Source organism: Desmodus rotundus, chromosome 2 (genome assembly GCF_022682495.2).
Source record: "Desmodus rotundus isolate HL8 chromosome 2, HLdesRot8A.1, whole genome shotgun sequence".
NCBI classification, from domain to species: Eukaryota; Metazoa; Chordata; class Mammalia; order Chiroptera; family Phyllostomidae; genus Desmodus; species Desmodus rotundus.
In genome coordinates this window covers 4998807-5019935 of record NC_071388.1, presented here as the reverse complement: position 1 = coordinate 5019935, position 21129 = coordinate 4998807, and the positions used below count along the sequence as shown (strand labels likewise).

Sequence of the window (21129 nt, the reverse complement as noted above, 5' to 3'; positions counted from 1 at the left end):
AATTTGAGAACCGCTTGCTGTGGACAGAAAACGCTGGTCAAGAGGACCCAGAATGTCCCGTTCATTCTTTTGCCTGTGAACAAAATGGATTTTCCTAATATAATTCCCCACATTTCTGTGGTGACGGAGGTGTGCCCAGCCAACATACCACAGTTGTTAGTGAAGGCATTTGAGTCTACACCCTAAATACCCTTCCTCCCGCTGCGGGCACTGCCCCAAACAGCTGCCCGGGTCAAGACAAGCTCACGAAGCTCTCCTGGGCGGCCCGTCCCACCACCATCTCTCTGAATTAGGGAAGCAGTTTGTCTCCCTCAATTCAATGGACTAATATTCTCGTTAATAACTTTTTTTAATTTATTGATTTTAGAGAGAGGAAGGGAAGACAGAGAGAGAAACATGGATTTGTCGCTCCACTGACTGCATTGTTGTTCATTGGTGGATTCTTGTATGTACCCCGACCGGAGATCAAACCCGCAGCCTTGGTGTATCAAGACGACATTCTAACTGAATTACCTGGCCAGGACTGATGGACTAACAATTTTGAACATGGCATTGGTACTGTAAGTTGACTAATATAATAATAATCAGAAATTGTAAATTTAATTTTTGAGACATCAGCAAGCCGGTTTAATATAACAGTATCTAGATTAGCACATCACACACCCTGCTGGGGAAAGTCTCCACATTCGGGAAGTATAATGGCCACCAAGAGTAAGACAGGTGAGGTACCTGTCTATGCAAAGCAATCTTGGGGTGATCCTGGAAGAACCATTTCTTTCTTTTGTAAAAATAGAGCTTTATTATATCCAAGGAAACCCAAAACACTACTTTGACAGAATATAGGCACCCCTATGTTCATTGCAGCGTTATCTACAATAGCTAAGACATGAAAGCAACCCAAGTACCCATCAACAGACGAGTGGATAAACAGGCTGTGGGACATATATACACAATGAATGGAATGTTACTTGGTTATTTAAAAAAATAAAATCTTACCATATGCAACAGCATGGATGGACCTAGAGGGTATTATGCTAAGTGAAATAAGACAGACACGGAAAGACAAATGCCATATGATTTCATTTATACTGTATGTGGAATCTAAAGAGCAAAATAAATGAACAAACAAAATAGAAACAGGCTCACAGACACAAAGAAAAGACTGAGGGTTGCCAGAGGGGAGGGGTTGGGTGCTGGGTGAAAGAGGTGAAGGGACTGAGAAGTACAAACCGGCAGTGACAGAACAGTCCCGGGGCTGTAAAGTACAGCACAGGGCAGAGTCAATAATAGTGTAATAACTATGTGTGGTGCCAGGTGGGCGCTGGTTCACTTTGTAAAGTGTATGATTGCCTAACACTATGTTGTACACCTGAAACTAACACACGATAATATTGAATGGAAACTGCAGTTGAAAAGTAGAATTAAAAGATAAGAAAAAAGTTAAGACAGAGATACTTGAGCCTGAAAACAAAAACCCAGCTTTATTGAGGTGTAATTTATATACCTCAACACTACAAACTCACTTACTGCAATGGTGTGAGTTTTGGTGAACTTACATATTAATGTAAATATTATGAATGAATTCCGTTTCCCATCACTTCCGTCCACCCAAAAAGCTTCCTTTGTCCATCTGCAGTCACCCCCTGCTCCCACTGGCAGCCCCAGGCAACCACTGATCTCTATAGTTTTGCCTTTTCTAGAAATTTCCTATAAATGGAACCGTTCACTTTGCAGTCTTTGTGTCTGGCTACTTCTTCTTAGTGAGGTGCTCCTGAAGCCCCCCAGGCGTCGTGCAGATCAGTAGTTTGGTCCTTTTTTCTGGCTGAGTAGTAATCCACTGGGTGGATCCTTTTACTGTCTCGGTTTGCTCTCTTAACTCTCCGAAATAAAATGTTTTCCCATTCATTCAGTTGGAACTTTCCTGTGACTAAAACCCCAAACCTCAAGAAGTTCTTGCTGTCTCTGTACAGGTAGTTGAGAGGAAACCTGCCCATCATCCCCACTGTGTGCGCTGGGGGACAAGATGAACGGAACATTTTCTTAGTGTTGGGTTAACATTCAGCTCACATCCTCAGATTTCAACTGCTGATACCTATTTTTGAGTGAAAAAAATCAATGCACATGTTTTTTAAAAGATATTATTGTTTATGAAGGGTTTTTTTTAAGATGCTGGTGTCATTTATTAGATAATAACACTTATAACATGTCTGATCACAATTTTATGTATATTTTACGTAAGATCAATGTACAAAGATGTGACCAACTACAAGCATGCCTGTGGAGCACACATTTTGCAATTACCGTCGTTCTTGGGTTAACAGGCCTGGGCTGTACACCTACGCCTGGGGACAATTGGATATTCCCTGAATGTGCTCCACGCATCTGTTTTGGAGTGCGTATTCTCTGGTTAAAATACCTCTGTGAGTATATTGCTTTGGAAATACTTCCTCAGCTTCCCAGGCATCCTCCAAACACTCTCCAACATAGCCAGCATTCCGGGGTCTTTGCAGATGAGCCCCAGCTCCTCCCCCACCATCCATTTCCGGCTGCACAGCTGAGTGGCTCAAAGAGGAAAGAGCATGTAGTGGTCTGGAGAATTTAATTCAGTGAGCCCTGGAGTTCTTTATTTTTAACAGTATGATTAAACAATATTTCTGACAGTGCAGGAAATTCAACACATGCTTTTTAAGTGCTTCTTTGAAAGGGCCTCATGCCACAGTATAAAACAATTTACATGCCTCATTCATTAAGAAGAAATGTCAGCACCAACTGCATGCTAGGTGTGAGATACAAAGCTGAGTAATTCTTTTCCTCAAGGAATGCACAACCTACGAGGCAACATAAACTGGGTGCGATTCTTTAGGTGGTTTGTCTTTGCTGATGAACTTTGGAGACCTCCATGTTCTTTCTTTGGGTTGCTTTGGCAGAAGAATCATTTGGGCATTATTTTGGAGATGGAAATCCCTTACTTCACCAGAATACAAGTTTCTTTCCAATCAAAAGAGTATGTGTTTTCTGAGCGAGCATTGAACCACATCTGTAGCTTATGAGCTTATTTAACCTTGATGATGTGAAACGTCTGTGCCCATCACAGAGGGGGCATGGGATGTTCCAGAAGAGCCCGGCTCAGGAGCCAGAACTACCTGGTTGCTGATTCTGGCTTTGCTGCTAGTTAGCAGGGTGACATTTAGCATCACTTTGCTTTCCCCAGGCCAGGTTATTCCGTTTGGACAAGGAAGACCCTTGTGTCAATTAAGTTGTTAGGCTGCTTTCAGCGAGAAAATTCCATGAGGACTTTTTCACTGAGAATGCAAATCCCTGGCCAACCCTTGTCTAATAATTACTATTAGGTTACACTCCTAAGCCTTTATGACTTTTCCATTCTTCAGGTGTTACACATCTTTTCTTTCCATGTGTTTGCATAGAACAAAGTAAGAAACACATCACTGATACATATTCAAGTTTTAAACATTGATTTGATGGGGCAGTAAAACAAAAGTTAACTTTCACATTTTTAATTTATATACCTATAAATATAAATTTATTTAATATATATGTATCCTACCAGAATAATGAGAAATCAAGTCATTAAGGTAGGCAAATCAGAAATAAGACTTTTGAGTTTTAGTGTCTGTTCTTCCATTCTCTTCCAACTTCCAACTTCAGCACTGAGAAACCAGGAAGACGGTGACAGAGGTCTGATTCTGTCCCAAAGTCCTGTGTTGTCAAGTGAAGGAAGGACAAAATCCCCATCTTCATAATGTAAAAAGTAGCATTTGCTTATCCTTAGGTTTTAATGATTAGTTTCTTAGGTATTTACAAAAGCTGTGGTCAAGTTTTTATGGAAAAAAAGATGACAAAACATCAAAAACATAAAAATAAAAGATTTAGTGTTTATCCTGCTTTCTGTCTGGCGTAAAGCAATTAGGCACAAGGAATCCTGGTATATTTTGATAAAATGGGGATAAAATTCAAATATCAGGTCTTAGAAAGACCTATAAGTCTTCATTCTGATTAAACAAATAACTCTTTGTCAATTTTAGAAAGGTGAATGGAGAGAACGGACCGGAAGGCTTAGATGCAAAGCTGTGGTGTAAAGCCCAGTCGAGTCTCCCACCAGGGAGCCGCGGAAAGCACGATGATTACATAGTCAGAAAGCAGCCCTTCCTGGGGTCGTGCCCGGCTGAAGACGGACAGCAGGTAAAACGCATGGACGTGCAGAGGCCTGGGGCGGGGCCAGTGCTCTGGCCAGGCAGGAGTCACCGTGGAGAGGCAACAGCCAGGGAGGGTCTGAGGGAGTGCGGGTGAGCTGGGTGAGAGACGCAACCCAGTGCTCAGTGAGCAAAGCGTTTTCCAAATCTGGATGAAAGCCACATAAAAGTAAGTTTCAAGCAAATGTTGACATTAGATCCTGCTACATGGGACAGCAAATCCAAAGTAATAGTGGCTTAAACACAATTTAAATGTTTTCTCTGAACAGCTGTACAATGAGTGCCTCAATCAACAGGCCCCCAGGCTCCTGCTACCTCACTGCTCACCACCCTGAGCGTGAAGCTTCACCTCACAGGCCAAGGCAGCTCCTCAAGCCCCATCTAGACAGCAAGAAGAAACAAGGGCGATCAAGCCCCTTCCATTCAGAAGGACACTGCCCAGAAGTGGCAAATACCATCTCTCCTACCTCCCAGGGCCTAGATGTAGTCACAACAAGGTGTGTGGGAGGTTGGGGCTCTTGAGTCTGAGTGCTTTGTGTGCAGTTAAAAATTGGGGTTCTCTCATGGTAGACGGATGCACTTGTGTGGACGGAATTTAACCTTGCCTGAGGAGAAGTCTGGACCTCGCCTATGGCTTCCGATAAGCTGCCGCGCTGGACAGGCACGTCTTTGTTTAGATTGGGGGTTGGCGTGGCAGGAAGTCTCTGTGATTCAGGGCGATCTAGGTGGGGGCTTTGGGTCACGTGGTATTAGTCCAGCTTCAAGAGGGGCTCATGGCTTCAGCCACATGGGAAATAAGTGCTGCGATGTGACGGAGCCCCAGTAAAATTCTGGACTCCGAGCTGGGCTGGCAGGAGAGTGTGTAATGCTGTCCATGACCCCCAGGGAGGGGACAATGGAAGCTTCACATTTGGTACTTTCCTGGACTCCAGTGGATGTGAAGCTTCCCTCGGCTGATTTTAATCTGTATTCCTTTGCCGTAGTAAATAATAACCTGGGGAACCACAGTCCTCCGTGAATCCTGTGAGACTTTCTAACAAATTATTGTAACAGAGAGGGGTTGGGGAATCCCCCAAACTTATCATTGTTCTCAGCAGTGAGAGTGGTTTTCTGCAGACTGTGCTCACTCTAACTTCCCAGCACCCCACCCATTTCCTGACAATGACACCGTGGAGCAGGAGGACAAGGCTGCTTGTGGCCAGAGGCTCCATGTGCTCCAGGACTTATTTGCCTATCCCGAAACGTAGATGCCAATGTCTGAACAAACATCATGGATTCACGCCATTCCAGCACACTGCAATAAGAGACATTCTGCTACAGGAGAGTGCGGGGCGAGGGGGTAATGCTGGTAGAGAACAGCACCCTCTCCCCAGAGCAGATCTGCCCTTTTGGCCAGGCAGACACCCACCCACCTTTCTTCCCACTGTAATACAGGCATACCTCTCCCAAGAGCAACTCCTTCAAGGTCCCATGTAGACTTATCCTCCGGCTCAGAAACCGGCACCTCGGGTGGGGCACAGAGCACTTCATCGGTCCAGACAGGCTCCTCATGGTCTAGAAATCCCTGAACTAAAAGAAAGGGCATCTGCTTCAAAATGAGCACTAGACCACGGCACAGTAGGAGCAGAGCAGTTAAAATAAAACCCCCCCTTTGGAAAAGAAGGCTCCTGGGAGGGAGCCAGCAGTCCTTGGCCTACAGCAGGGATCAAATCCTACAGGAAGGGTGGGGCCTCCTTCTCCCGCAACACAGTGAATTTCTCGGTCAGCTCCCTGAATACCTCTGACTCGGGAACAGTCTCCTGCTCTCTATCTCCCTCGCACTGCCCTGAACGAGGGCCGCCTTGTCCCTCACCTTTGGAAGCCACATCAGAAGTGAGTGTTAGAGGTTTGCCCTTTTTGGGGACTGAACAGCTGTGGGAGCCCAGGAGCTGCGCTGTGGACTGTGTGCTCACCTGCGTGAGCAGGTCGGTGTGTGGCTTCCTGAACAGTGTAATCAGTGTCCTCACACACTGAGCAGGCTCCTGAAACGTTTGTTCACTTTAGGGTCGCCAGATTTACCAAATTGAGGAACAAAAGCACTGGATTCCCAGTTAAACCTGAACTTCAGATAAACGATGGATAACACAAGAATTAAAATAGCTGAGACATACTTATCCTGAAGAATAACATGTTGTTTCTCTACAATTCAAATTTAACTGGGCATCCTGTGTTTTATTTGGCAACCCTATTCCATTTTCAAGAACCAGAGCCCAGATCCTTGCCTAGACTGTTTTGTTTTTCTTTTTTGGCTGCTGGGTCTCTGGGATCCCTCACCCGCTTCTCCTCAGTGTAATGGCCCCTACCTTCAGGCCTTGTGAACGGAAGGGCTCGCATGGGAAGGTAATGCCCTTACATGAATGTTTGCCTCTGGACAGCCTGGCGGAGCTATTGAAATAGGAAGTCTTTTGTAAAACTTTCAGACGTCAGTAATGCCATCTGTCCAGGCTGCCTTTGCTTGGGGTCGGAAAGCAGCGGGTTATTTAATCCCACCAGACCACAAATGACCAGTTTATCAGTCAAATGACACATTGGCTCCAGGCAGAGAGGGCTTCCTTGGCAGAGCAATATTCCCCACTCTGCTTAAAGACTGGCAGGCTTCTCCCATTTACTTCTGTCTCAGACTTTGTAGGAAGTGGCAGGAAGCTGCTGAAAGTGCCCCAAATTCTGAATTTTCACCACCATTTTTTCCTGAGGCACAGCTTTGGCCAACAGTAGTATGCCTGCTGAAGTACCGTGGGGCACACGCCACCAACGCTCTCATGGCCATGCACTAATGTTGTCATTCTTCCTGGCTGCAATCTGAGTTCCAGCCATCGCATTGCTAAGGCTGTTTCGGTTCTCTGTCAGATGTTTTCCCACTTCTAAATGCTGAATTCTGTACTAGTTAGGCATGGAGCTGGCTGCCAGAGTCAGAGATCACAAAGTAACAGCCACTTTCACAGGTATATTAGTTTCCTATTGCTACTGTCACAGATCACCACAAACTTAGTGGCTTGAAACAACACAGGTTTATTTTCTCTCAGCTGTAGAGGTCAGACGTCTGAAATGAGACTCCTGGAACCAAAGGTCAAGGTTCTACAAAGCTGAGTCCCTGCTGGAGGCCCCAGGGGAGAAGCTGCTTCCTGCCCTGTCCAGGCGCCTTCCTCAGTATGCGGCTCTTCTCTTTGTTTTCCAGGCGCATCACTCCAACCATTGCTACTTCCTCCCTCCCTCTTACAGGAGCCCCTTGATTACCTGTTCCCACCAGGATAGTCTGGGATTACCTTCCCTTCTCAAGACCCTTAACTTGATCACACCTACAAAGTCTCTGTGTCAGGTATCATGTTCACAGTTTCTAGGAGTTAGGATGTGCACATCTTTTCATGGGGGTGGGGTGTTATTCTGTCTACCACAGCAAGAAAGAAATTTATTTCTCTCTCAAATAAATGTAGGCATTCAGGGCCAGAACGGAGGATGCAGGGCAAGTAGTCTCCACCTCCTGGTCCAGGAGGACTCCTCAAACTGTGGCCAACACACCCAAATTCTAGCCAGCAGGGTGGGGGAAGGGAAAAAGGAAGGACTTGCCCCCTCTCTTTACTATTATTATTTTTGTTGTCACTCAAGGAAATTTTTTCATGCTTTTTAGAGAGAAAAGAAGGGAGGGGGAGACAAGGGGGAGAGAGAGAAATATTGATGAGAGAGAAGCATCAATTGGTTGCCTGCTGTACACACCCAGACTGGGGATTGGATGTGCCTGGACCGGGTATCAACCTGCAGCCTGGGTATGTGCCCTGATCAGGAATCAGACTGGCATGGAATGCCAGTGCATGGAATGATATTCCAACTAACTGGAGCCATATAGCCAGGGTGCCCCTCTCTTTAGAGATACATCGCAGAAGCTGCGTACTTAGCTTCCATTAACATCCCATTGGCTAGCACTTAGTCACTTGGCCCTGCCTACCTGCAAGGGTGACTGAAAAATGCAAGAATTATTCTGGGCAGCTACATGCCCAACTAAAAAACTGGGGTTTCTACTACTGCAGAGGAAGGGGAGGGTATCTACTGGGGGACATCTAGCATCCCCCCCCGGCATTCCTGACTAAATCCCTCAGATTATATGAACATTTTCAGAGAATGACTGTGATTCACACGCAAGTGTGCTCAATTCCAGAAAGCAGGCAGTTTTCATCGAACAGCTACTAGTCTGATGCAGATTTTCAGAGTAATGCAGCAAGCATCCTCCATGTAGCATCCAAACCAGTGTTTCCTTAAAAAAAAATCACTTCTGGCCAAGAGGGAGGCGTAGGAAGACACTTTGCCTCCTCACTCAACCAAAAGGAGGACAAGAACAAATTTAAAAACAAAAAACAACCATAACTGACAGAGCATCAAACTGTATGGAAGTTCGACAACCAAGGAATTCAAGAAGAAACATTTCATGCTGGCCGGTAGGAGGGGTGGAGATGGGCAGCCAAGGCAGAGAGGAATGGAGGTAAAGCAGTGGCTGGCAGAGGAGGTGGTCCCACATTTGTGTGCCGATAAACCAGGAGGAACAACTAGGGAGCAAGACAGACTACTCAACCCAGGGTTCTAATCAGGGAAAAGAAAGCCTCAAAACCTCTGGCTGTAAAAACCTGTAGGGGTTGCAGCAGCAGAAGAAACTTCCAGCCTCACAGGAGAATTCATTGGAGAGACCCACAGGGTCCTAGAACATACACAAACCCACCCACCCACCGAAGAATCAGCACCAGAAGGACCCAATTTGCTTGTGGGTACAGTAAGAAGTGACTAAAAGCCAGCTAAGAGCCAAACCAGCAGCACTGTTCCCTCTTATACCCCTCCCCCACAGAGAGTGCCACAACACAGAGATGTGGTTTGCCCCGCCCTGGCAAATACCTAAGGCTCCACCCCTTACTACGTAACAGGTGTGCTGAGACAAAAAATATGGTCCAAATGAAAGAACAGATCAAAGCTCCAAAAATAGAACTAAATGATGAAGAGATAACCAACCTATCAGACACAAAGTTCAAGACCCTGATAGTCAGGATGATCACAAAAATGGTTGAGTATGGTCGCAAAATAGAGAAAAAAGTGAAGAGCAAAGTGTAATAAAGCAAAATATACAGCAAACCTACAGAGAAGGCAAGGAAACTGGGACTCAAATCAATGATTTGGACCAGACGGAAGATATAAACATTCAACCAGAACAGAATGAAGAAACAAGAATTCAAAAAAATGAGGAGAGGCTTGGGAACCTCCAGGACAACTTCAAATGTTCCAACATCCAAATCATAGGGGAGCCATAAGGAGAATAGGAAGACCAAGAAATTGAAAACTTATTTGAACAAATAATGAAGGACAACTTCTCCAATCTGGCAAAGGAAATAGACTTCCAGGAAGTCCAGGAAGCTCAGAGAGTCCCAAAGAAGTTGGACCCAAGGAAGCACACACCAAGGCACATCATAATTACATTAGCCAAGATTCAACATAAGGACAGAATCTTAAAAGCAGCAAGAGGAAAGGAGACAGTTACCTACAAAGGAGTTCCCATTAGACTATCAGCTGATTTCTCAAAAGAAACCTTGCAGGCAAGAAGGGGCTGGAAAGAAGTATTTGAAGTCATGAAAGGCAAGGACCTAAATCCAAGATTACTTTGTTCAGCCAAGCTATCATTTAAAATGGAAGGGCAGATAAAGTGCTTCCCAGACAAGGTAAAGTTAAAGGAGTTCATCATCACCAAGCCCTTATTATATGAAATATTAAAGGGACTTATCAAAGAAAAAGAAGATAAAAAGTATGAACAGTTAAATGACAACAAACTCAAAACTATCAACAACTGAACCTAAAAAACAAAAATCAAAAAACGAAAACAAACTAAGCAATGAACTAGAACAGGAACAGAATCGCAGAAATGGAGATCACAGGGAGGGTTATCAGTGGGGAGGGGGGGGAGGGAGAATGGGGAAAAGGTACAGGGAATAAGAAGCATAAATGGTAGGTAGAAACTAGACAGGGGAAGGTGGAGAATAGTATAGGAAATGAAGAAGCCAAAGAACTTATATGTATGACCCATGGACATGAACTAAGGCGGGGGGGGGGGGTGCTGCTGGTGGAAGGGGTGGTACAGGGTGGTGGGGAATAAGGGGAGAGAAAATGGGACAACTGTAATAGGATAATCAATAAAATATATTTTTTAAAAATCAAAGAGCTTTACATAAATAACTTCCAAGGAAGAAGAGCATGAAATGGAAGTTTGATGGTTCCAGAAATAAACACAGGAGTTTTTGCTCCAGAAGCTTAGAGTGTACCCAATGACCTACTAATTATCAGTGAATGGGTGGGGGTGTGGCAGGTGGAAGGGGCACATCTCTGAGCAGAAGTGAGGTTCCAGGGCATGGAGAGCCAGGAAGTGGGCACCTCCCCTGTGCTGACCATGAGATCCATGAAGGCCTCAGGGCACACCTGAGAGGGACAGCGGTTTGGGACCCTCCCCCCTCATCTGCAGGCAGAGCCCTTCTCACTCCCCCAGCTCAATAATCAAGTCATAGTGGGATGAGCTCCAAAAATGTTCTCTACTAGCCCACTTCTTTCAATCCTGTATTATCACTGGGATCCACATCCGGTCCAGGTACTATTGTCTCTTGCTAAGTTTACTACAAACGTTTCCTGACTGTAATGTTTAGTGACAGGTTACTCTGCAATATATTCTGCACACTGCAGCCAGAAGGATCTTTCTAGAATGCAAAGCTGATCACCTCCTGTTAGAGACTGAATTGTGTCCCTGCAAAAAAAAGTTAAGAGTCCTCACCCCGCAGCACTTCAGCATGTGACCTTATTTGGAGACAACGTCTTTACAGAGTAATTAAGGTAAAATTAGGTCACACTCTACGGGAGTTACTCGTTTGACCATCTCTCTTCGTTTCTAGTCTATAACCTATGTGTAGGGAAGAAAGACTATGTCTGTTTTGTTCCCTCTGAGTCCTCAGGACTTAGCATAACATATAACTGGCACCCAGTAAATAGATGTAAAAAAACTGACCAAATGAATAATATATTTTCTTTAAAAAATTTCTTTCAATTACAGTTGACATTCAAAATATTAGTTTCATGAGTTATATAGTTTTCCTATAACTTCTGTACATATCCCTATTTTCCTTTTCATTCCCAACTTTTAGTATTTTTAAACTGCCCAACACGGTGAGGAGCTAAAAAGGTTGTACAGTGAACACACACATCTACTATATCGATTTGCTATATTAGCTTCCTCGGATAGCTGTCCACCCACTAACTTCTCTCATTTAACTGAGTTTCAAATCATTGACGCCTTCAAGGTGCCTGGCAAACGCCTGTTCAGTTTAGTAGATTTTCCTGGGACAGCCGACTGTGAACATGCCTGGCAGTGCTAATGCTCTTTACGCTAACCCAGTGATCGTGTGGATTTCTAACTCCGGAACTGGAAGTTTGAAAGTGGACTCTGCCATCACCCAGCATTCCCTTTATTTCAGCCCCTTATCTGTTTCCAGTGTAGGTATATATTCAGCAGAGATTATCTAACACAACATTTTGCCCTCGGTTTAGGATTAATATAGAAGTTGCCCAGATAAATCAAGAGCTCCATGACAGTGGAGAAAATAAAGCAGTGGGGCCCAAACTGAAATGGAACAAAAGACACCACCTCTGGAGGAGGAGCCTGTGGCAGGCAGCCATTCCCCCCGGGTCTGGGTCAGGGTCAGGGTCAGGGAGGGTGAACTAAGACATGGAACTTCCCTACAGACTGTGGTAGCACCTGATGTCTCCTTGCCGCCTGGCCCTCCTGGAACTCCAGGAAAACCTGGTAGTCCCTGAAGGAAAAAGAAGCCCAAGCTAATGAGCTGATGGGAGTGATGGAAAAAAAAGAGATTTGAGGCAGTCCAAATGGATACAGCTCAGGCAGCTGGCCCAGAGCTGGTAGATAAGGAGCCTGGGGCTGCGCCCGCCCCACGCCCTCTGCTGCCTCTCCTTGCTGCAGGCCCAGCGGCCTCTCCATCAGCTGACACAGGAGCTGGAGTGGGGACCTGGCCTGCATCAGCTACACCAGCCGTGACATGTCCTTAGGTGTTCATGAGCAATGGCAGAAAATCAAGGGAATTTTGGTGATTTTCACCGAGATGATGTCTCTTACAAAGGCTTCGCCTGTTCTTTTCAGTTATCAACTTCACCCCACAGCACACATTTTGGGGGCTTGTTTTGCATAGGTTCCTGCTACACTTACTATAAAAATTTCCTCTCAGTGGATTCACACATGAGAATTTTGAGTAACGCCAGCACACAAACTCTCAGGGCACACTGGTCCATAGCGGATTCGCTGCAGGAAATGTTCAGTTGGCACGTCAGCAGTCTCGCCATGGTAAGCCACACTACGGCAGGAAAGCAACCACCACACACAACCAGGCAAAGAGGTGCGTGGCACCAAATGTTAACTTTACACAGGCTGAATTACCAAAAGGCTGTGAGAATGAAATTAATGTAAGAGATAAAGTATATGGTTTTTACAAGTTTTCTTTTCTGAGTTTATGATGAAGTATTAGTTGATTTGTTTGAGAGGTATTTTACATGTCTCTCCTACGAGTGGTAAGGAAGAATGTTCAGAAATGAATAAATTAATTTTATATATGACTTAAAACAACTCTGTCTTGGTCTTCACAAAAGCCAATATATCTGTGTCTGCTTAGGACCATTTAAATTGGTTTCTGGCTCTTGCATTTGAAAGAATTCTGACTCTGTCCATATGGATCCCTCCTCACTCTTTTAAAACGTTTTAATGGTAAATATATTTTTAAACTTTCGTAGTAAATACTTTAAACTTTATGGTAAATATTTTTGAACTAATACATATTCATGAGAAGGGTGAAAAAGCACCAAAGGTACCCACAGCCCCAATCACCCCAGAACAGACACTGTTAATACTTTGGGGCAGTTCTTCTGCTAGGCTTTCTCTGGGGGGTGGAGGGTGGTATATGTTTTGTCTGTTTGCCTGTTTCTCCCAGGTGTCATCACCTCATAAAATTCTGTATTCTTCAATAGCCCTTCTATGGCGCCTCACAGTTCTGTGTGTCTACGGGGCTCAGCTGCGAGGTCCTTCTGCCAGTCTCACTTTGTGTCATTCATCTGGCTGCAGATGGCAGCAGGGTGGAACCTTCAAGGTGGCTTCAGTCACCTGTCAGGTCCTGGGAAGGGATGGCAAGGCAGCCGGTCCTAGAGCCTGGGAGCTCCTCGTAGACCCTCAACGTGGTCTGTCCACCAGGGTTTGGGGCTCTTCATGTAGTTCTCAGAACCCCCGAAGTACAAAAGCAGATGTTTCCAGGCCTTTTTAAAGCTCGGAACCAGAATTCCTACCTCCTGCTAATGGTTAAAGTGAGTCCCATGTGCTGATATTTGTACGAGATGGCCCAGGCCCCTTCCTCTCCATTGGCTCATTTCTTGTTGGGACTTTTTCTGGCTATTCTCACTAATTTATTACTCCAAATAGACTTGACAATCAATCTGTCTGTCTCCAGGAATAATGAGAAGGTGGTACTTTTATTGGCATTGCTTTAAATTTATAAACTGAGTGGGAGAGAATTAATATTTTGATGATGTTGAACCTTCCTATCCAAGCATACCGTGTGCTTTTCCCTCCGTTCAAATCTACTGCTATGTTGTTTACAAGACAATCAATAGTTTTTCTCACACAGAGTTTCCACATTTTCCACTAAGTCTACGACTCTTTAAACCAACTAAGTTTTTTTGAGGAGGAGGTGAGTGACTTATGGTGTGATAGCAAAATCTAAATGAATTTTTCTTTTAAATGTCAAGCCATTTTATCTATTATTTACAGAACAACTCTGTTCTCTACAGACATGATAACTCTTTTATCACATATTAAAATCTATATACTAATATAGTGGCATCTGTTGTGAGCTATCTTGTCCACTGATCTTATGCCAGAATGATGCTATATTAACTCTACAGCTTTACGGTTTCTTGCTTAGTAGGGCTCTTTTCCCTACAATTAACATTTAAAAAAGACGTATCTTTTTAACATTGTATTATTTTTTCAGAAGAATTTTAACATAATTTCATTAATTTCCTCGTTAAAAATTATATTGAAAGGAATTAATTAAGCCTAAAAGTTAATTTGATAAGATTGGGCACTTAAAAGTATCTAGATTTCCATTTTTAAAATATGGTACATATCTCCATTTTCATATTTCATATTTCTTAATTCAGCCTTATAGCTTCATTCATGTATCTCAAACATATATTAAATTCAAATTACTCCAAGTATTTTATATTTTTATTGCTATTGAGAATACAATCCCTATTTTCATTTTATTCTAACTGGTTATTGCTCTTAAATAAAAATGCCTATTGATTTTTGTATTTGTAGCTGTTTTAAAATTTACAGGCACAATACATAAATGGCCAAAGAAGGAGCAGTCTTCACTTCTCTATTAATTAACCCAGTTTTGCTCTCTAGCAACCATTTCTGCCGAGGGAGGTGGGGGGGAAATCAATCTTCCTGTTCAGTTGGAACTCAATTGATAGTGTTTCACATTCCCTGTCACCTCCTCACTCTCCTCTCCCTCTTCCTGAAGTATTCTCCTTGGGCTGGGGAGGGGCATGGAGATCAAAAACACCTTGTACCTGGGCCCATGTCCCAGCTGGAGTCTGTTCCTGCAGTCCCATAGGCAACCTCACCGGAGAGGGAGTCAGCTCCCCATTCCTGACAGCCAGCAACTCGCTCTTCTGGGACCTTCTAACCCTACTGCGTATCTTGTTTCCTATGATGGAATGCAAACATCCATCCACATAAAGCAGAGAGATAGCACAAGAAAGCTCCATGTCCTCATCACCCAGCTTAAACATCTGTTTTGCCTCTCGCCTGGCTCCAACCACAGCTCCCCACCCCCACTTCTTGCTTCTCCTTCTCCTCCTCTTGGAGTTATTTTAAAGCAAATCCCAGATATCATATCATTTCCCTCTGGCCAAATTTTCAAACTCTTTTTCTAATAAGTTTTCAAAGGGTTCTTCCTTTGCTTGTTTCGCATATGTTTTGCACGAAGCATTCACACTGTTATTTTGAATCTGTTATTGTATTTTTATTTGGCCCAGGACCTAATGTATTTGGAAAAGTATGTCTTAATTTACAAGTACTTAAAATTTTTAGTGGTTATGGTGTCCACATTGTACTTAGTTAATTGAATATGAGATTTTCTTTGTGGCCTAGAATGCAATTAATGTTTATAAATACATGATTGGCACTTGAAAAGGTGAAGTTCCTGTGATTCCATTTTGTTAATTGTACCTCTTATTTTGTTAAAATTCTGTCTTTATTTTTTATCCACTCAATCTCTGATAGACTGTGTTCTGTTAAAATTTTCTAACTGTATCTGTCCATTATTTTTAAAAGTTCAAATATTTTTGTGTATATTTTGTTGCTACATATTACCAGTTTAATGTCACTGTCAAAACCACATGTTGAAGTTCTAATCCCAATACCTCAGAAGGTGGCAGTGTTTGGAAACAGTCTTCACAGAGGTAACCGAGTTAAAATGAGGTAACTAGCATGACCCTAACATTGGGTGGGCCAACGCTTGTTTACTTTTTCTGTACGATGGCTCTCATAGTGCTTAGCTGTCTTTAACATCATTCTAAACAATTTTGTTAGACTCTATTGTGACAGCTGTCATATTAGTGTACATTTTTTAAAAACATCAAAATTAGTGAATTTTTGTGTAGCCATTCCAATACTGAAGATGGAAAAAATAAACATTTTTGGTGTATTATGCTTTATTATTTCAAGAAAGGTAAAAACGCAACTGAAATGCAAAAAAAAAAAAATCGTGCAGTGCGTGGAGAATGTGCTATGATTGACTGGAAATGTCCAAAGTGGTTTGCAGTTTCTTGGTACTACTGACACTTTAGCCAAATAATTCTTTGCTATAGGGCTGTCTTATGCATTGGAAGATGTTGAGCAGCACCCCTGGCCTCTACCCACAAGAAGCCAATAGTGGAAAGTAGCCAACACACTCAAAATATCCAAATCAATAGTTATTGGTGAAAGTGAAAGATGTGTCTTTTATTTCATGGAAAAAACTAAAAGGACTTTTTGGCCAACCCAATAAATAGGACTGATGTCTTTACAAAAAGGGAAAATTTGGAGGCAGATACACATGTGGGGAGAGGGCCATACAAAGATGAAGACACGTAAAAAGATGGCGATGTAGCCCTGACCGTTGCGGCTCAGCTGGGTGTGCGTTGTTCCGCACCGGGTTCTATTCCCAGGCAGGGTGCGAGTGCCTGGGTTGTGGGTTTGGTCCCTGATCAGGGTGGGTGTGTACAAGAGGCAACTGATGGATGTTTCTCTCTCACCTCCATGTTTCTCTCCCTCTCTTTCACCCTCCTTCCTTACCCACCCTTCCACAACCTCTAAAACAAAGACAATGTAAAGAGGTGGGGAGAAGATGGTGGCATGGCCGTGAGCAGGCCATGGAGGGCTGCAACAGAACAGAAAGTTCCCTCTCAGCTCTGGAAAAAACCAACCCTGCTGACACCCTGTTCTCAGACTTCATTCTCCAGGACTGTGAGAGAATACTTTGTTGCTTTAAGCTGCCCAGTTTGTGCTACTTTCTTAGGCAGCCCTAGGATACTAACACACTATGCTATTCCGCTATGGTTTTATATACTATGTCTTGGTGATCAATTGATAACATGACCCCGTTCCTGTTTTAAAAATCACCTTTGACTGAAACCTTGCACCCCTGCTTGATTTTCATATCTGATCTGCAGTCCATTGCCCAGTCTTTTCATTAAGACCCTGCGGCCCTCGCAGTAAGCCCAGGTGTTTGTTGGGATGCAGCACAGTGACTGCTGAGCTCTGGGACCACAGTGGGTGGCTGCCACTTGGCCTTGGATGAGTATGTTAATCTTTCTGTGCCTCAGTTTCTTTCCTTTTGTAAGAAAAATAAATAGTAATTTTAAGACTTGGGAGAATAGAATCAATCAAAACATTTCAGGTGCTTAGAATAGGGCCTGGCCCACAGCAAGTAGGTGATAATATGTGAGCTGTGCCCTGGCTGGTGTGGCTCAGTGGACTGAGTACCAGCCTGCGAACCAAAGGGTCACCAGTTCGATTCCCAATCAGGGCCCATGCCTGGGTTGTGGGCCAGGTCCCTGGTGGGGGGCATGTGAGAGGCAACCACACACTGATGTTTGTCTCCCTCTCTTTCTTCCTCCTTTCCCCTCTCTCTAAAAATAAATAAATAAATAAATAAATAAATAAATAAATAAATAAATAAATAAAATCTTTTAAAAAATACATGAGCTGTTATGAATCTCGTCAACTTCCCTGTAATGGAGGTATTAGAAGATCGTTTTACAATGATGGAAACTGAGGCCAAGAGAAGGTAAGTCAGGAAGCTAGTGGACGGGATTGTTGCAGGTTGGGGGTTGCCAGGCTCTGAGAAGTGAGCCATGTGTAGGAAGCACATTAGGGGCGCTCTCTAGATCAACAAGGGTGCAGGGGTGGGGCAAAGGAAGCCGGATGAGGGTGGGCAGAAGGAATGGTGGGACTGTGAGGCAATCACAACAAGGTTCCCCATCCAATGGGAACAGAGTGGGTCTAAAATATGTCCACAAAGTTTCTGATGCTCCCTTCCAAAGGTAAAGCCAAACTCCCTTGCCTTGAGCGTGGGTTGCACTTAGTGACTCCATTCTAATAAAGAGATGAAAAGTAGATGTGAGAAGTCAGAGCCTGGGCCACTCAGGGCACACTCAAGGCACCATAGCCCTTTGCTGCATCCCTCCGGGCTTACCTGGTCTAGAAGTTAGCTGCCAGGCTGTGAGGGCTCGGGAGCAGCCTGTGGAGAGTCCTGCATGGTGAGGAGCTCAGGCGTCCAACCAACAGCTACCTTGGAAGTGGATCTGACAGCCCCATCCACGCCTTCCCGAGCCTGGGGCCCAAACATCTTGACCATAACTACCCGAGTCGGGGAGCCAGGAACCAAGGAAGGCTGCAACTAATTTCCTGACACACAGACACCGTGAGATAATAAACGTTTCTTGTTTTCAACTACTAACTGTTGGGCTGATTTGTTATGTACAACAAATGCTAATATAGGGAGCTTTGGAGCTGGAATTGTCCCTCAGAGTTGTCCTAAACTGGGGTGAGGAGAGGTCTTTAAGCTGACTACTCATTAGAGGTGACCAGCCCCTTTAGAAGGGACCATGACTTGGAGCAAAGCAGTTGTCTTCAACTGAGGACAAGTTGTTAGAGAGAGACTTAGCTGAAAGCCGTTGAGACCAAATTCTGAGCAGCTCAGGAGTATGTTCTTCAGTCCTGAAGTGGAGGTCTGGGGAGAGTATCACACTATCCACCAAAAGAGGTTTAGCGGGGCCTTCCCCACTGTCCCTGAATGAGCAGTAGGCTCACGGCTGAAAACAGCAGATGGAGTGCCCCGTCTTCTAAAGAAAGATGCCCACACTTGACACTTTCCCTGGGGCTTAATAAGATGAAGACCCATCCCTGCCTCCACCCAATATTTCCCCAATCCTCTCCTTTTCAGTCTGTACAAGGAGAGGATTGGCCTTGCGGAGAGAACGGTGTTTCTGATGGGAGGTGGTGGGGGCTGTAAAATAATCTCTCCTTGCTACCGGTAGGACCTACTGGAAGGAGAGGCTGGTGTTCTATTCCCTACTTGCAAAACTGTCTAGTCAGCATTCTTGCTGATTTATTCCTGTCTGTGTTTCAAGGGGGAGAAAGATTAAGGACAGATGGCAGGGTGGAGAGGAGAGGCCACAGGGCATCCTCCAGTCCAGCCCTTTTGTGTGGCAAGGCCGCGAGTTTCTCACGAGTCAGGTGGGCTCTGTGGAAGATACACGGTCCTGCTGGACCTCACGCGCGAGGCTGGGTGAACCACTGCTGGGTGCTAGCGGTGGGCTGATGGAAAAGATCAAGCAGGATATGGATCTCCCTTGAAAACGTATGGAAAGGACAGCAGTCCTTCTTACATGTGCCCCATGAGAGCAGTTTCAAACAAGGGCCAGTGACCTGGAGAAGGTGTCAAGGAGCACTTGCCTCAATCCCGAAGCCAAAGCCAGGCCTTGAAGAAACCACAGAAGTGACTGAGAGCCTTCCCACCCTAAGGATCTCGGGCCCCACCCAAGCCAGCAGACTGACACTTGACCACGTTGATTTTTAGTAACTGCAATCGACCAGAAAGTTACAGTATCACCTAAGGTGTAGTTAAGGGATGGAAAATAGCGGTGATTGGAGAAAAATACTGTTTTGCCTTGGGCAGTCATCACACTGAGATGTCTCTACAAACTGATTACACTGGTATGCTGGCACTAAAGCTCTTTGCACTGCACCAGTATTCCATAAAGAGTATGCACAACCTACAAAGATAAGTAAAATATGGCACACCCGTCCTCAGGGAGCCAGTAACGTTCTGTCGTTCCGTCGTAAAGTAAGCAAAAGGGGGTTTCCCGAAGCAAATGGCTAGGATGTGGATCCCTGAGTTTCTTTTCCTGTTTCCCTGCATTGTCTACTGAGATTGGCATTTTACCGGTAGGAAAAGATGGGCGAGTCTGGTGGAGGGGGATCCACTTACTGAATTGCAAACAGACTAGACTGTGATTATTAAGTCCCTAATGAATTGTTTTAGAATTGCTGAGTTGGGAGTTGCCAGGAAGAGATACAGGACAGAGACGGAAGCCCTAGGGCAGAGGAGAGAAAAACTGACAACTGACTATCGGGAAAGACCACACGTACCAACCTTCAAAAGCAACTGCACCGTCACTGCTGTCCTATAAAATACCTTCCATTCTCGAGAGGGAGGCACTCGTGATACTAATTCATAACATCGCTTTACAGAAAATTTCTTAAGTAATCCTAGAAATAACGCAGTTTAAAAAGCACACAACGGCATCAAGGAATTTAAAGAAATCGAAAGTACTTCTTTAATTTTACCTCTCTGCTTATTGGAGATGTCCTTGTTTAAAACGTTTACAAGGGTTTTCATTTCCATAAACGTAGTATGTTTCCTAATACTGTATTGCTGCCTCGCCCGGAGGCAATTCTCCCCCCAAAACAATATATGACTTGCATCTAGTTCCGTCAGCTCTGGATGGGAAGGAGACTAGGCGGTCCGTTCGACTTTGAGGTTTTCATTTCCGCGCACTGCCGAGACCCAGGGCCTGCAAGCCGCGCCTTCCCGCATTCAGCGCACGAATATGAATATTCAACACCCCGTTCCCAGGGGCTCGCCGAGGAAGTACCCACAAGCCCCCGCGCCCGGTGAACCCCGCACCGGGGCTCCGAGCGGGACGAGGTCACCCACACTCCCCGGAATCTTGGACCCGGCCTCCGATGCGGGGCGAGGCAGCCCAGCACGCCGCCAACCAGCGCTCTGCTGGCCTTGAGTGCGGGGCCGCGGGCCGGACAGGGGCGCGGTTCCTCAGAACCCCTGGGGGAAAGGGGGGGGAGGGCTGGATGTAACGAGAGAAAGAAGAGGAGGGAACGCAGTCCCTAGTCATCACCGCCTTAAAACCAACTCACTAGCGCAGCACCTCAGCGCCGCACAGCCTGCTGGGAGCCTCAGCACCTCCGCGCTGCCGAAGCCGGCGACCCATCTCCGGCACCGCCCCCGCCGCGGCGCACGCCGGGAGAGCCGACTTACCCCTCCCTGTAGCAGACGGGCGTGAAGCGGGGTATTTCCGGCGCTAGGACTGTTTTTACGGAAGGGGTGGGGCTAGATCGGTCCCGCCCCTCACGCCCCGCGGAGCCGTTACGAAGAGTGACAGTGCCTCGGCCCGCCCCTGCGCCGGAAAAAGGATGGCGGGGGAGCCGATCCGGAGTCGGACGCGAGGTCACGTGGTG

General features: G+C 45.2%; 1 long non-coding RNA gene across 1 annotated transcript; it reads right to left on the bottom strand.

Moving 5' to 3' along the window:
- Nucleotides 1-1643: 1643 nt before the first annotated feature.
- On the bottom strand, nucleotides 1644-21101 carry LOC123479760 (uncharacterized). The gene is made up of 3 exons (XR_006655497.3): nucleotides 20930-21101; nucleotides 5652-5780; nucleotides 1644-4359 (listed from the first exon to the last, which is right to left on the bottom strand). It is a non-coding gene; the product is annotated as an uncharacterized lncRNA (long non-coding RNA).
- Between the last annotated feature and the right edge of the window lie 28 nt (nucleotides 21102-21129).